General features: G+C 46.8%; 1 protein-coding gene across 2 annotated transcripts in view; it reads left to right on the top strand.

Annotated features, from left to right (window-relative positions):
• The window catches only part of sema6cb (semaphorin 6Cb), a 138949-nt gene that overhangs the window by 55500 nt on the left and 66722 nt on the right, over positions 1 to 16727 (top strand). For both annotated transcript variants that reach the window (XM_068569319.1, XM_068569318.1), the window contains exon 3: positions 1264 to 1437. The gene's annotated coding sequence lies outside the window, so the exon portion shown is untranslated. The remainder of the gene's footprint in view (positions 1 to 1263; positions 1438 to 16727) is intronic.

The raw sequence follows: 16727 nt of genomic DNA, 5'->3' as shown, positions 1-16727 counted from the left end.
CTTATAGAAAAGCTATGAACTACTTGCCATTAGTCACCACTGGTCTGTGTGCGTGTGTGAAAAATGGATTTACGGGAAATTCATCTTTCATGAGTTTTTACTTCTCTTGCTACCGGCAGGCTGGTTATGAGATGACTGTACAGTTGGAGAGGCGAGCTAACGACAGAGTGCCGCTGGAGTAAAACCCGCGGCTGTGCTGCGTGAACGAGTCCCTTGAGAGCCGAGATGAGCTCCAGGCAGATGGACAAAGTTTTTTAAAAGAAGAATTTTGGGGAGGGAAAAAGTTACAAGGAAACATGACAGATGATATGTCGCCTGAAAAGCCACTAAAAAAAAAATGTGTTACCGAGATGGCTGTAAATGAATTTGGAGTTTAAGGTCATAGACTTTATGTAGGAGGTGGATGTCGTCGTGGCGTCACCCATTGGTTCGTGAACTGATGTTTTGAAGCCTTGAGTTCGGCATTTTGGTGGTCGCCATCTTGTGATTTCGCAACCAGTGAACCAGAGAAACCATATTGGGAATGCACAGGAGTGATCGAGAGACGTCGTATACGTCTCGAAAGACCTGCCAATCACCTAGTTCAGTAGAGATCATGCAGGTTTTAAGCATGTCAGCATTGGCTTCACCTTTCAGAACCTGAGGTTGCCACCTGTTTAAGATGGCTCAGATTTAAAGTCTGGTCAGAAGGTCCATCTGCACACTATTACCCTCTACAAGCTGCTATTAACGCTCTTTCTTTTCAGAGCATTGATATTCTTCGCGGCAGACATCCTGAGGTCTGCTGCTCCACACAATATGTTTACAAGACCTAAATAATCATGAACTCAAGACTTTGATGTCATCTTAATGTGTATTTTAGCAAATGTACACATGCAAAAGTCACACACAACATGGCTACATTGGCGTATTAATACCAAAGTACATAGTTTTAATGTACACTGATAATAGGAATCAGTCTTCCGCAACCACTTTTCCTCTCGCCTCCATGTTTGGGCCTGTAACATCTGGCTTTGTTTATGGCCTCTCTGCTTGTGTTAGCTGCGATGTTATGACAGCAGAGTTACTGAGGAGATCACACTAAGAGGGGTTGGAGCCCCTCTATGTAGGGGCTCTGCGGGGGATGGAGGGGCGTGGGGGGGGTCAGCGGACCAGTGCGACCAAAAGATACAAAGCCCTGAGGTTTTCCAGCTCTGTGTTTGTTAGCAGTGCAGCTGTTCGTGCACGCTCATGTTCTTTTTCTTTCTCTGTTTGCTCTCACAGGAAGTTTGTTGAAGACTGAGCGTTCTTAGAGGGAGAAAGGGGGGTTTCAACCCCTGACGCCCCGCCAGCCAACCCAGCCTCCAAGACGCCCGCCCTGCGGTGGAAGGGGGTGGGGTCACTTCCTGGGAGACGTGTGAGGGATTGGTGGATCGTTGGACGTGCCAAAACCTGTGTGTGAGTTCAATAATTCTATATTTTATTTGTCTTTTTGCATTGTACACACCATCAGTAGTTTGAGCTCTGACTCACACTATCGCTTGCTCTTTGCTCTTTTGACCTCATTGCGGTTGTGGGCAATCAATTTCCCAAGAAAAAAAACAACCCCGCAGTACTTCTGGGTCTTTAGGATGAATGTAGGAAATAATGACACATTTTCCTGCTATAAATTCAAGATCACTTCCTGTGAGATTGGCCACAATATGGAGAGAGAGAGAACTGCTAATGGCCTTCCCCTTATTACACCCCTACCTGATTGCATATGCCAGCTCAGGTCCTGATTTTCAAGTGCTCTTCCAAAGTAGCAAAAAGACTCTTGGGAGCTTTCAATCACGGCTCGGCCTCACACACCCCCAGGTAGACAAATAGACTCGTGAACATACTTTATGTAACGCATTGTTTTTCTTGGCGGGGGCTAGCTTTGTTCCCGATGAGCTCCCCTTTGCAGCAATTTGGCGGAAAGCAAATCTCTTTATTCATGCCCCCCACGTCCCCCTTTCTTTTTTCTTTTTCAAAGCGTCGCCATTGAGCTGTGATCCCTCGTTTGGCTGGCCCTGCATATGTGCAACACGGGGTCATTGTGCGTCGGTCAACGTGAATAGAAGCCCACAACTTTTATTTGCGTCACTCTGTGCTGATGAGGGGGGGGGGGGGTGGAAAGGATACGTGATGGTTTCGGTAAGAAGATCGAGCCCGCGGGAGCGAGCTGTTGAACTGGATCGCTGGCATCGCGGTGGCACAGGGGGCCCCTTCCAATGCGGACAGCCATTTCCTGCCTGTCGTTATTGATGACACAAAGGCACATCAAAGGGGGTGAAATGGGACAGAACGGCAGTCAATGCCGGTGCACAGGCGTGAAACATGATCAGGCCGCTGAGTTGAATAGAGGTATTATGGGTGCCAAAATATGTGGAGAGAGACGGAGAGGCAGAAAGACAGAGAGGCAGAGTGGCATTGCTTTCATATCTCGTCCCCCACTCACTTGACAATGCCGGCACTGTGTCCGTCCCACCAGAAGTGAAGCATAGTTGCTGCATACTTTAGATGCATGAACATTTGTTCATGGCCCACATGCTTGACATGAAAAAAACAACAAAAGAAAACAAGAAAGATCCTTGTCTACCAAGCCAAAACACATCGGGAAACTCTTGGTAAACCCTGCCCCCCAATTGCACAATTTCAAACACACTGAATTCACCTCCCAAACCTTCATGATAATGTACATTTTTTTGCAACTTTTTTCAAGTTTGGGGTTTTTAAAATACATGGGATGAATGCTAATATTTTATGCATCGGCGGTTCGATCCCTGGCTCCTCCAGTCCATGTCGATGTGTCCTTGGGCGTGACACTTCGTCGCAAAGTGTTCCCGAAGGCTGTGCCTGCAGTGTATGGATGGGTATGAATGATGAGAGTCGTGATGGACAGGTGGCACCTTGCATGGTAGCCCCTCCAGTCAGTGTGTGAGTGGTTGAATGATGAGTAGTGTTCAAGCACTTTGAGTGCTCGGAAGACTAGAAAAAGTACATTTTACATTTATTTATTTAAGTATAAGGTAATAAATTATTACTATGTGAATATTTGCTTTGGTAAATAATGTACAGGATTAATCATTCATTATGAGCTGCTTAGATCTAGTGTCATAATTCCCTCTCTCATATAAATTGTTTTATCTGCATGAAAACATCTCTGTGAAACAACAAAAAGAAATGCATTTTACAATTGTTTTCTAATCAGTTCAGAAATGGCTGGAAAAGGCTCATAGCCAGAGAAACCGAGAGCTGTAGTGGGATTGTATGCGACAAGAAATTGGGACAGTCTATGTTCTTCACCTCCGCCAAATCCTCATCTTAACTAAGCCCGTATGTGGTATAATTGAACTCAATGCAAACTCCATCCACGTCAGCTAGTAGTTACGTTGCTTAGCCTCGCAGGGCCGCACCGGCAGCGAGCAGCTAACGCCGGCTGATAAGCATTAATGCCGACCTCCAGATCGCATACCGGAAGACTCAATAGGCTCATACCTGAGGCCACATTGGGACATTTACAGGGGATATTTTGTGACATCACGCACACTACGGTAACCCTGAGCACGTTACCTCCGTGCTACACCCACCACCTGTCAGCAGGAACATAGTTTTAGCGCCCGTGTTTTCTGCACATTCCTCCAACGTGCGCTGAGAACACAGCTGTCTCGGTTTGTATTCCATCGTTTCTTTAGATTTCAGCCTTTCGCAATGAAATAAAAAGCACCGACAGGGAACATTGGCAAAAAGAGGAGACGTGTGCCAGGTTCAGATTTACATCCAGGGCGTTGCAGACCTGTGTGAGCTTTGCACCTGACGCACCAGGGCTTTATTTCTTTGCCCTCTGATAAACTCCAGTTGACCTCTCTCACCGTTGCCCCGCGAGGGCCGCGGTCTCTGTCAGCATCCTTATTCACCCCTTTCTTTCCTTTCCTTTCTTTTCCTCCCTTGCGACGCTCTCTGATTCGTGCTCTCGCTCAATGTTAAATGAGGGCACGGCCACACTCGGATGTGCCGTGACAAATTGGCACAGAGGAGGCAGATGGTGATGGGGAGGAGACTGGTTGTCATGGCATTCTGCCGTGGCGACATGAATTGATCTCCGTGCCGCAGAAGTAAACCTGCAGATACTTTGTGTAATCCTGACTTTGGTTACCCCCCTATGCACAAACAGACACACACACACACACACACTCCAGTGACACACATGCCACACTACACCAGCCCTCCGTCCCCATTAGTATCAATGATGTGTGCAGCGGAGGCGCTTGCTAGCTGTCAGAGTCTCTCCGCTTGGCTGCGCTCGGAGAGGCGAAGGGACGCTGAGGGATTTTGACAAAGAGGCAGAGCTCAGACTAATGGTAGGCTGGTGGGACCCCGAGAGCCGCGACAACACGGCCTACCACAGACACGCACGCCGTCGCTGATGTACTGTACATGTCGGCAGGCTGTTCTATTTACAGAGACGCCGTCTTAACAATGTTTACCCGTGAGACGTTGCTGCAGCTTGACTACAATTCCCATGGGGTGTTTTTTTTTCATTGCAACATGACTTCTGGTGAGATCACAGTTTGTCTGACAGGACTGGCATGGCTCATTAGGCCGTGTCCCAGGGATGTGAACATGTTCCCCCAATTGGGTGTTCGTTACAGCGGCGTTAAGCAGAGATTGTAAGAAAAAGAAATACACCCCCATCTTAGCTTAAATCATGTGTAGAAGCCTCAAGTTTTTTGCTTTTTTTGGTTTTGGCCAGCATATATGACATGAGAGGGAGAAGTATAAACACGTTTTTAGGCATCCAAAATTGTCCAAAATTAAAAAAGCTTCCATGAAGTGAAAGCACACAAGTTGTAAGACGAAAACACGGACTACTCCCAAACTGGACAAGGCTGGGGTAGCAACCTGTCAATCACCCTGTAGCCCCACCCTAAAGCATACTCTGCTGTATGGTCTCTAAATTACCATAATTTACTAAATGAACACCATGTTGTATTGAAGAAGACATGAAACTCGAGATTTAGACGTAAACTCATATTTACAATGTTTATTGAGGGAATACATCAAGAGAAGTAGAGTCATTTTCTCATAGACTTCTATACAACCAGAGGAGTCTCCCCCTGATGGTCAGTACACCAGCAGCTTGGTAAAAATATCTTAAAAATGTAAAGGAATTACATGTATATCCATTTAATGCAGCAACAAATTGGTCAACGGGAATTTGGTCCCATTGACACCAATAACCGATCCAGCCGTTAGAGTCAATATCTGTCCGATAGGAGTATCGGTGCATCCCTATAAAGTCTGAAACTAAACCATGTGTTGTAAAACCTTGAACCTCAATAACCTTGAACTTCAAGGAATAGAAGTGTTCGCTATTGATATACAGATTTATGGATTTCCGAATCAAAGACAACCTCGTGCCCCCTTCACCATCTGCCAGGAACATCTGGCCAAACAGCAGTTCAGTGACGACACCGTGCTTCATTTCAAAATGCTGCAGTACAACGTGTGTGAGTCTCACGTTTGAGAGCAAATATAAAACCCTTTTTGTTTTTTAGAGCGAGAGAATATCGAACGTACGAGCTTTTAATCTGTCACTGTCTGCTGGCAGCTGACTGGTACCTTGGAAGACAGTTAGCTGGCATTGGTAATTAGTATTTTGACTTCTGAATTGCGATGAAGGCCATATTCTTAGTAAAGGTCTCACAAAAGTGGGTCTACGCCAAGCTTTAAGGTTTGGCCAGGACATTTGGTAGTAGGTCTCTATGTCAGTTGGCTGCCTCCAGTAAAGCACCACAGATGCCGCTGTGTTAAAAACCGAGATGCAACCAAAGGGGTTTCGAGTTCCCACATCAGTCTTGTGTAATTGGTTTGTTTGGGAACGCTAAGCAGTGTTATTTCGGTTGCTCAACGAAAATGACTGAACATCACCGACTCTTTATTAGAGTGAAAAACAGAGAAAAACAATCTGGCTCATCAAATTATGGCTCCAAGCGGAGTTAACCATCTTAAAAAAAAAGATCCAGCTTTTTAAATGAAGGGGAGGTGAGCAGAGGGTTGTTCATGGATCGGATTCTCTTTTCATTCAATACCTGCGTTCACTCGATAATTGCCCCTCCGGCTCTCCTCACCTGGATCGTGACGGGATAACGTTTCCCACGGTTGCTTGATATTCAGGGAACCTCGGAGCCCCGAGCAGCAACGATATCGATCCGCAGATGTGATGTGCTCTCTGCCTTCCTGACAGCCGTCTGATGAGCCATCTGCGTGGGAGTCGTGACGCTCCCTTCGGCGCCTCAGGCCAGGCGGGAGAAAGAAAAAAGAAACATAAGAAGATACACAAAGAAAAGTGAGCACTGATTTCATTAGTTTTCCTCTCAAGCAGCGAAAAGGAATAATTCAGTTATCGATCACCATCTGTTGCTATTCGACGGCGATCTGATGATCTTCACGACTGCAGAGAAAACCGCATCGACTTTTTTCATTCAAAACAGGCCTTTGAGGCCTGATATTTTTTGGTCTTCAAGGAAACTTTCTGCTGACTTTCATGTTCACCCGCGGCTAATTGTCCACACGTTGGGAAGCTGGAGTGATGCAACTTCTTGAGGGTTGTTAAACTCGCCAATGTACAAACCTCCCACAGCATGCAGTGTTTTATGAGATGTCCACACGCTACGAGACACTCCAAGCTGCTGGTCAGGAGCCAGAAGAACACACACACACACACACACACACACACACACACAAATGCAATTGCATGGCGAACACGCTCGAACACTGAAGGCAATGTGCAGGAAACAAAGCCCTCCTTTCACTGTCAGCAGGAACAATCTGCTGGCACCAAGACGGGTGTTTACATTTGACACATTTACAGGCACAAAAAAAAGGTCCCTGAATATGTGGCGAAAAAAATAAAATAAATCTGCACCAGAGTTCGCAGCCCCGTGAAGGCTTTTAACACACCGGGGGCGGGACAAGTAAACGGCACCAGAGATACCCGTCTTGCCAAAATCATACTTGTTTCAGGTTGTTGTGAAAGGTAAGAAAGGAAGGAGTATGTTTTTGCCGTCTTGGTTCGTACTACTCTGAATTTATATAATTATGTTGAATAGCTTCGAAAAATAAATAAAGAATAGTTTGCCTTTTTGCAGCGTAATATTAGAGTTTGACGTAGTAACTGTTTAGTGACAAAAACCACCGTTTTTCATGAATTAAAGGTTATTTTGAAGAAAAAAAAATGAATAAGGAAAAAAAAGCTTTGCAAACATGGCCGCCGCCCGGCTGCACAACACATCTCAAGCTGCTGTGAACGTGAGCTTCACTGCTCCATCCTGAGCGCTCAGGTTTGAAACATCAGGTACATTTGGGATAATGAGCGCCGCCTCGCTTCAAGTTGAGGTGAAAGTCGCTGTGCCCTCCAAAGACGACTCGAGGCTGTTTATAATTACGATTCAAATGAGCCAAAGGGTCAACCAGTTTTATGCGGTCTTGTCTTAAAACAACACGTAAAGGTCACAAAACAGTGAATCTTATTATGGAGCATAGGCTGGAATTAGGCTTAATTTATGGTAATCTTCTGCGGTATTGAATAACGTTTACTTTGAGGGCAAAACCCAAATGAATTCAATAATAATAAAGTTCATGTATTTGCCCGTTAAAGTTCTGTCAGCTTCACCCTTCAGATAACTCTTGTGCACATTAAAATTGATCTGTTTGGACACCTGGCTGGGATCCAGGATGGCTGCTCGAGATGGAACAGGATCTTTTAGCGTTTGGCTTCACGGATACATTGCTTCTGTCACACATTAGCTTTAGATTATATTATAAAAACCAGTTGCCGTGGATCGTTTGTAACCGGCTACAGGTTCGGGTCACTAGCTCCTCGCGCTGCGTTGTGCTCGGTTGGACGACACTGGAGTTCATCCGAGAGCAACACGAGGGGACAACCTCTGCTGAATCTTAGACTTCAAAGATGTGGCAGCAAATGCGCTCTTTAAAGAGAGAGAGAGAGAGAAGGTTGTGCTGTGGGTCGAGCAGTATCAGAATCCAATTAGCAACCAAACTTAGTTTGCGCGGCAGCAGTGGATTTATCAATTTCCGCCAAAAAGACTCGGAGGCGAGAGGCTGGAGCAAGCCTCAAAGCCTCAAAGCCTTAAAGCGTGTTAATGACAGAATGTGCTCCTTCATTGAGGAGATTGATTAAAAAATAAAAGCCTTTCGTGTCATGGTCCGGGGCGGCGAGAGCATATGGCCAAAAGGCTTAAGCACCGAGAGAAGACATCGCTGAGACAGAAGGAAGGAAAATGGAACCGCAGAGATTAAAGGGACTCGTCCTCATCCCTCTCCCAGAGAGACGCCTCATTTGTGACCGCCACCTGGTTTGAGTCCTTTCATTTGAACGCAGTCCTTTAAAGGACGAGCTCGCAATTCCTCAAAGGGGTCCTAAAACGGCACTAAGTTGCCCCAAAAATAATCCATCGATTTGTCGAGCTCAGACTGCTGAAGTCTCCTCGCAGTCTTTTCATTTCCTCACGCCGAGAATGTGCTTTCATTAAAAACACCCCACGAGCTCACAAATCAGCACGGCCGTGACAGTGTTGTATTATTATAGTTGTAAATGTGCCAGCACCTTATTCAACATACCAGCCCGCTTTCATTGTGTCCCAGCGTGGCTGTAAATGATACTGTGTGTTTACACCGCGTTCATTATTTTTCTTACAGCACTTCAGTTTCCTTTATTCTTGCTGAGAGTGAACATGGATCACTTCAGCATTCCCTTCTTTTTCGGGGATGGGGGTGGCAATCAGGCGTCAACGTGACAAATAGGTCCAAGACACCGACAGTTGAAGAGAGTATGGGTGTTTGTAGGGTGTGTGCAGTGAGTCTTCATCAAACACTTAACGTAAGAAAACATTACAACAGGAAGTTTGCGAATGTTCTTCGGCACACTCGTCATTTCTCTCTCCCAAATTTAACAGAAAATATATATTTTTTTAAATGTCTCCCTTATGCGAGCATCGGATGAGCGCCTGGGAAAGAAGACCACCAGCCAATTCAATTCAATTTCTTTTGTATTCTCCAAAATCTGTCCAATTTGCCTCAGAGGGCTTTTACAATCTGTTCACATCCTCTGACCTTTGACCCTCACATTGGTTCAGGAGAAACTCCCCAAAAAAACATTTAATGGGGAGAAAAAAGGGAAGAAACCTTCGGGAGAGCAGCAGAGGAGGATCCCTGAGGACATCTATTGCTTCTTCTGTCCATCCTATTTCGTTAACACGGGGAAATGTCTTTTTTCTTTGCTTTTTGGTTTGCTGGAAAACAAATGAATAATTCCAATGACTATTATATTTGACTTCAGGACATCTCTGACTATATATGCTTAGAAAAACGTTTTTACTGTGTCCAATTCATGACTTTGCTCTAGTGTTGAAAGAAGCAAACCGACATGGCAATACATCATAACATTGCATTGCAATATCTCAATCCTAAACAAATGTTGAATCGGCCGTGATTTTGGGGATACGCGTGTCAGACATTGTGTTGCGTAATAACCTTTTAACATCAGAGTGCAGCTCCACATACACATAGATATGTACTGCAAATACAAGTGTCACCTCTAAAAGCCTTGAGACCAGCATGCAAAACTCTGCCACAGATAAATATTTCTTTTAATCAAAAAGAAATCCACTCAACAATTTGAGATACTGTCGAAAACCTCCGCGTAAATATGTACCTGTGAGCACTAACGCTTCTCAAATAATGGTAATTTATTCCTTTGGTGCAACCTCCAAACCCGATCATTTTCCCTCTGGATACAGTACAGATTTCTTATTTCAAATTTGTGCTTAAATTAGCGTACACATTCCTCTGAAACTTTACAGTTGTAGGAGTCCTTTAAATACACCAGAGATTTCCCTCTAGAACTTCAAACGATCTCTCCGACTACCTGTCTCCCTGTTTACCCCTCTGTTTATTATCCTGCCTCTCCAATCTATGTGGACTCGTCTGAAGGCTTGTACCACCTTCTTTTTTCTACTTCATCTATTTGTATTTATTTATTTTTATCTCGCTAGACTTCACGGCTCCCCGAACAATCTCACCGCTGTTCTGTTCTTAAGGCGAGTGATGGTGTCAATTATGGAAAAGAGACTACATTTTTTTCCCCCCCCCATCTGTCGTACAGGTTCATCGGTCCCCATCAACACCCTCTTTCTCCACTGAGGCTCGCACATAATGAAAAATATGCCGCGATTGAGCATGAAGGTCATCGTTCCTCCAGAGGGCTCAAAAGTCATCTTGCGGAGTGAGCAAATAAGGGCCGTGCGGCTGATGAAGTCCCCGAAGTACTTTGACGACACCCCGTCGCCGGCGACAAATTAAAGTGTCAGCGGCCGGCCCCCGCGCGCGTCGGCATCACATTTCCTGTGTTGTGGCGCGATAAGCCGGCGGTATACGAGCCGACAGCGCACAGTCTGCGGATGAGTCGGAGGAGGCCACGAGGTTGCAGCCACGGGAGACCCAGGCAGGCGCTCATCTCTGGGCCGCCTCCCTGTTCACATTTTTTTATTTGACATTGTCACCGAGCGCCCCGGACACATGTGTATCCTCCTGCTATCGCACGCTCAAAGACGGCGCTCCTCCATTGTGTCAGTCAGGGACCGACATGTTTTCACACAGCGCTCGTGTCGCGCGACGCGCGTGTCCTTGTGTTTTTCTCCCCCGCGGAGGCTTTGTGTCACTAACCTCCTGGCAGCCGGGCTTTGGTGGAGAGCCGTGCGAAGAAAAAACAGCTAAAATAATGGCTGACGGCACGAGGAGTTGGCAGAGAGGCTGAGAGGACGGTTGCGGTGTGGGTGTCGGTTCAGTGGAAGGCTGCGAGGGAGCAAGATTCATGATTAGTGTGACAGAAAGTGGCGAGTTGTCATCCTGGGAAACACAGCCTGATGAGTCCGGTAACTTAATAAAGTGACTCAGTTAAAGAGCTGAAGTCAGTTGTCCCGCATTCTCCTTTTTTGAGGAAAAAAAACAACAACAAGCGAGTGGATTTTGTTGTATAGTTTGTAGAGGGCAGCGATGGCAGAGCTCACGAAGCTCTTACTTTTTCCCGGTGACAGCGAAGTAGCACAACGTGCCGTCTGTGTAAATCAGCATGTAAACATACGTATTGCTTTCTGTACATGGAAACCTCATAGAGCGCTGAATTTGACAAAAGGCAGCAACATCTTATTGTCGGTAGCAAACCCTTGAATGTTAGCATTAAGCTGTCCTGGCGAGCTACATGCTTGTTTGAATAGTTTTATCTCTGAGCATGCCGATGTTGTGTAAAGAACACTTATCAAAGGTAACTCAGAAGCATTAGATAAGCATTTTGATAAATCCGTGCATAGGTTTTATTTATCCTAATCATTCGGAGGCTCCGGATTGACTGTATTTAGGAATCCAGCCAGCCGACAGGCGACCTTTCTCGCGATAGCAGAGTGATCATGATGCTGCAGGTAAAGAGTGATTCAGTCAATCCATGGAGGGCGGCGTTCTCTCGGAAAAGAAAAAATGGCAGAAATGGGTCGCCAGATCCACTTTGGCAGGCCATTAAAATTCTTCGACGGATCGCTCAAGAAAAGTCTATGTGTGAGAAGCTCTATATATGAATCATGACCAGAAGATGCTGATGAGACTTCCAAGGCCCGCGATCGATACAACCAGCTGTCTAACAACCGAAGACTTTGACTGTAGCTGCCGGAGGCCACGATACGTCATCTGGAACACCTTTATGTATCCCAGCGGCAAGAAGTGCACCCATTCGCTCTCTCGCTCTCTCGCTTCATACGACGACACATTCAGCCTCTTCTCATGGCAGCTACAAGAGTAATGGCCCCAGGTCTCCTCCTGAACACGGACTAATGAGAATCTCAGATCCGACAAGCAGACTGCATTTATCACGTGCCTGCGCCTTAATGACGCCGCCGCCCGGGCTCAACAGCGCGCTCACGACGGTATCTGGTACCGTCGTGGAAGCACACGCTCGTCCTCTCTGCTGTCCCGTTGGTATTGTTGGAAGGAAGCGAATCGGAGTCGGTGCTGCGTCTGCTGACAAAAGACAGCTTTTGTTTCTCTCCTCCCTCCATCGCTCCCGGTAGGATTTGGTCCATTCGCAACTTCCTTTTATTCTCTTTGTCAGCTTCGCTCAACTTAAAATGCAGATGAGTGGAACGTTCAAGCTCAGGAATGGTGAGGGAGCCCATGGATGAACACTACATGCGCCGCTTTGATCTGCCAATTCGAAGTGTCTACTGACCTAGAGCTTTGCTGAAGGACTCCTGGCTCCAGAAGCTTTAAAAGACGTGTCCGTCAAGGAAACGTGGACTTTCAACCGATTAGACAGCTGGCAGTAGATATTAGGCGTCGCGTTGCTTGTTCAACGGTGCAGGTGTGGCTGTGTGTTGGCAAGCACCTCACGATGCGATACGTATCACGATGCACGTGTCACAATACGATATATCACGGTACGATGCAGTACAATAAAATACATATTGCAATATAATGCAATATTCCATTGGTGTAGTTTTGAATAGACAAGACAACAAGGTTAATATAGGTTCTTTTAAAACCAAAATCACAAACTATATGTCAAAGCTCAGTATCACTCGTGTCAAGGTGCAACTATTTGCATTCGTACTACAAAGCCTGTACAATCCTCCGTGTCCATAGCCTCTTTATGAGGGAAGGAAGGAAGGATGGTTGGAGTCCTGATTAGAGGACTTCTAAGCATGACTTAATGACTGTATGGGATTGAGACAGAGATGAGAGCTTATCCTCCTAAGTGCTGGATAGGTTACATTATTTAAACTGAGATCTGGGCTTTAATGCACAACACATTAGACAACATGCAGGCCCACAAGTAGCCGACAGTCTCCCACGACGACAACACAGCTGGATAAAGCCCCCCCCTCCCTACACACACACACACACACACACACACACACACACACACACACCACCACCAATGTTGTCAGAAGAACGACGGACCCCGGGTGATTGATGCCACTGATGCTCCCTCGAAAAAAAAGCGGATCAGATTCGATCTGTCAGCCTGGCGACTGGGTCTTATGATCTGCATTTCGTTTGTGGACGATTTGTGGGACACTGTTTGCGTTCTCCAACTCTGACCCCAATAGCCGTGAGCAACAGGCACAGAAAAAGACGTTTTTGTTTACATTTTTTATACAAAGCGTATGTCTGCTGCTTTGTTCGTTTTATGTTTATCCGAGACCAAGTTCTGTGGACGTTATCTCAGCAAGCGTTGCATCTCTAAGAAGCACTACAAGGAGTTGGAGCATTTCATAATGTGTCTACCCGAAGAGCTCAATATTTGCGGCAAGTTAATTTGCATTTATTGCAAATGCCTGCGGTCCGCTTTGATGCTTGTTCTTGAAAAAGGCCCGTGATAGTGCATTGACGCGCTTCCTGTTAGCAACTACGGGACGTGCTCATTGAATACTCTTAAAAAACAAAATGGGTGTTTTTCCCGAAAGTGCTTAATTGCAGCAGATGTAAAATTGCATGCTATCATGAAGGTCGCCGGCTCGGCGCGAGCCGGGTTCCCTGCTCGCGTTCGTCGTGCGTTGGTCTCGTTTTGACGGCTACGACTGGTCATTAAAGCAATTCAGCCCCGTTGATAATTTGGCGCTGCATGTGCCGCTCAGTGCCGCTCGGTGCCGCTGGGTGCCGGTGGAGCGGGACCTGCCAGCCTGCATCTGAGTGCTGGAATTGATTGTCTGACTGATTCCAGATCAGTGAGCTGTGAGACGCTGTCATCCCCCCGTCTCCCCCGTCTCTTTCCCCCATCTAGAGTTACTGTCACTGTCGGTGTCCCGTTTCTGTTCCACGCCCCGGCTCCTGCTGTCTTCCTCCCATGCTCCGTGCCACAGTGTGAGCTCCTGTGAGGGCAACCGGCTCTTTATTCTCTGGATGGACGGACTCAGGGCTGTGAAATGTGATAAACCGAGCCTGAAAGCTCCTCTGCCTTTTTTTTTTCTTCTTTTTGCATTGTGTTTAGATTATATCATCGACACGTGACAGCGGGTAATAAAAGTGAGCTCGGCCGCAGCCGTGGGCTCCCGACCCGTCCCAATCAGGCCGCCGTCTCTCTCCGTCTTCTTCTTCTCGGCTTCTGGCGGTACCGAGCTCAAATGTTGGAGCGTGTTTACGCTCGAGCATAAAATGTCTAATGATGGCACGCGTTCGCTACGTACGGAGAGCGCTTGTCCCGAAGACAATGACGGAGTGTTTAATCTTCCCGGGGACGGCGAGGCACGCGGCCGTGATGATGCCATTATCTCTGGGCGGAGAAGCCTCACTCTTACCCTTGATTTATATTTCCCTTCATCAGCTTCGACCACTCGGATTGCAAAAGGCACGTTCATTTATAAAAGCCTGCAGCGCCCGCTACTCTCAAGTTCAAGCAAATGTACTTTTGTCGCACATTCCCGCTCCCCCCCCCCCCCTCCCCGATCGCGTCGTTCGGGGTAACGTGACGGGGATGGATCTCCTGGGTGACGGCTGTTTGATTGCCTCTGCTAACGAGGGATAAAGGCAGAGGAGGAATCTTCACAGCTATTTATCTTCCTTTTGATCAATGCTCAACTACTCTTTCTTCACGTCTTTTATATTTTGAGTAGCAAGCTCTGTTTTTTTGGCAAGACCGACAGAAATAAACTGGAGGCCTCCTCGCGGTGGAATGAAAAGACTTCAAGAGTGACGGCGGCAACGAGGAAAACTAAACGCGTGATGTCGTATCCTTCCCACGCTCCTGGCAGCCTCCATTCCAACAAGCCCAACTTGAGAGATATGCCCGTCATAGACTTTTTTTGGGGGGGGATATTTTTGGTGGCGAGGGAATAAAAGCTCCGGTAGATTGATAATTAATGCAGGATGCCTTTCAAAAAATAGGAAGCTCAAAGAGTTTGCAAATGCAAACGGTGCAGCGGGCTAATTGGTACCACAGGGGAGATCGAGATCAAAGAGGCTCTGTTTAATGGAGGAGTCTCACTCACTCTTCTTTTTCTGTGACCGCTGCCGAGTGAACGGACACAAAGCCACCGTGAAGTCCTCGCAGCGGGTACCGCGCTCTGAGCCAGTCTCGTGAGGAGGCGCTGATGGAGTTTACCGGGCTTTTTAGCGGCCTGGAAACCTGACGGGTCGCTGTAGTTCGTGCCAGATGGTTGATTCTTTGTTGCTGTGTTTTTTTTTGTTGTTGTTGTGTTGTTTTTGTGGTCAAGCTATCGTACATTAGCGGTCCTCACAGCTCTGCTTTCTTATTTAATGAGGCATCTCGTTGTAAACCTTACCCGCTGTGCAACTGTCTGTTAAAAAGGCCCCTTACAGTCCATGTGTTTATTGCTTTTGAGCAATCCAGCTGTGGCACAGACAGAGCTGGGTCTATAAATAAAGTCTCCACTTAATTCACTTCACGTCCGATTCACAATTTATTTATTTTTTGCCGTGTGTTCTCTGAAAAAGTAACTCGGCCTGCAAAAGACCAAAAAAGTGATTAACTATGACCAAACATTTTCAAACGAACCCATAAAAGGCGCCTCTTGAATGCGAGCGGGCGCGTTCGACACGTTTCCCTCCGCCGCCGCCGCCGCCGTGAATTCAAACAAATTCATTTCAAATGTATTAATCACTCCGCTTTAAGCGCGGATGCCACCAGCGCGTTGCATTTCCTCTCTTCAAGGTTGGTCTCGAGGTCGCTTTTCCGCGTTGCCATTTAGACAGAAATAAGTCTAATCCTCGTTGTCAGTTGTGCCCGACTCGCTCCTGCTGACGCATGAGCTTTTTCTTTCTGTGTCTGAGGATTTATTTGGAGTGTTTTCTGCTTACTGCACTGACAGCAGAATGAGGGTTTGCTAAGCCAGCCCTCTAGAAACCCCTGTTCAGTACCCGCTGTGATCAAAGTCATAATTAGTCGTGTTGGTGAGTGTTCATTTCAACGCAGGCAGACCAACACACATGACTTAAACCTTTAGCCGCCTGCTTTGATTTGACCCCGACTGACGGGAGTCTCTTAGCTTTGCTTTAGTCTGAAAGCTCATCTCCTGGCAACAAGATGGACCCCCCCCCCCCCTCTTCCTCCCACCACCGCCATGGTATTAGCATATCTTCATCCTGCCTGGTCTGCTACATCCGGCGGGTTTCTGCCTCTGTCTACGCCGTCTGCAGAGGGGTCAGCGGTTCTGTGTGAACCGTGACAGGCTCCAGCAGCACGATGCCGTGTAAAGTGTTCTGGGACATGAGATTATATCTGCCATTTTTCTCCTTTTGCATCAGCTCTTTCCTCTATTGTTTGAGCAGAGCAGACAGCCGCATTAGAACGAAGGGTGTTGTGTTTCCACACCATGTGCATGCAGAGTGTTGCAGGGTGAGATTGTTTAGAAAGTACCCGTTCTCGGCGTAACACTGTTTATTGCGTATCATCATCCTCGTTGGAGTTTTAAAAAAATTAAAATCCCACGGGAACGTCTTCCATTCTCCACAGGGCTGCGTGACATGAGATCATTCTGCGTTTTTGATTTCAATTTGAACACACAGCTGTTTGAAGCAGACGCCGTTGCCAGCGAGTGAACCGACACCTCCGCCCTTCGCTCAGCGATTCCTCTTCGCAAACCGCTCCGCAAAGTCAGGGCCCGCTCCTGCCCACCTCTAAATATCCCCGAAGGGCC

Source organism: Clinocottus analis, unplaced genomic scaffold, assembly GCF_023055335.1.
Source record: "Clinocottus analis isolate CAN_PGR_092001 unplaced genomic scaffold, fCliAna1.0.p SCAF_9, whole genome shotgun sequence".
Classification (NCBI taxonomy): Eukaryota; Metazoa; Chordata; class Actinopteri; order Perciformes; family Cottidae; genus Clinocottus; species Clinocottus analis.
Note: the sequence above shows the minus strand (reverse complement) of the source record. Positions and strands in the feature narration are given on the sequence as shown.